Here is a 280-nt window from a genome sequence, read left to right on the forward strand (position 1 = left end):
AGAGGGAGAGGAGGTGGAGGAGGTTGAGGAGGGAGAAGGGGCAGATGACGGAGAAATGAAGGTAGAGAGGAAGAATAGGAGATGAAAGAGATATGGAAAAATAATAACAGGGGGAGGAAAGAGGAGGTGGAGAATATAGGAGAGATAGAAAGAAGGGAAGAGAGGGGAAAGGGAAAAATAGGAAAATGAGAGAAAGCAAGAAGATAGCAAGAGACAGACAAACAGAGAGAGAGAGAGAGAGAGAGAGAGAGAGAGGGTGGGGGAGAGAAAGAGAGAGAGA

This window comes from Penaeus japonicus, unplaced genomic scaffold (assembly GCF_977035675.1).
Source record: "Penaeus japonicus unplaced genomic scaffold, GWHDUDI00000001_assembly GWHDUDI00000019, whole genome shotgun sequence".
NCBI lineage: Eukaryota > Metazoa > Arthropoda > Malacostraca > Decapoda > Penaeidae > Penaeus > Penaeus japonicus.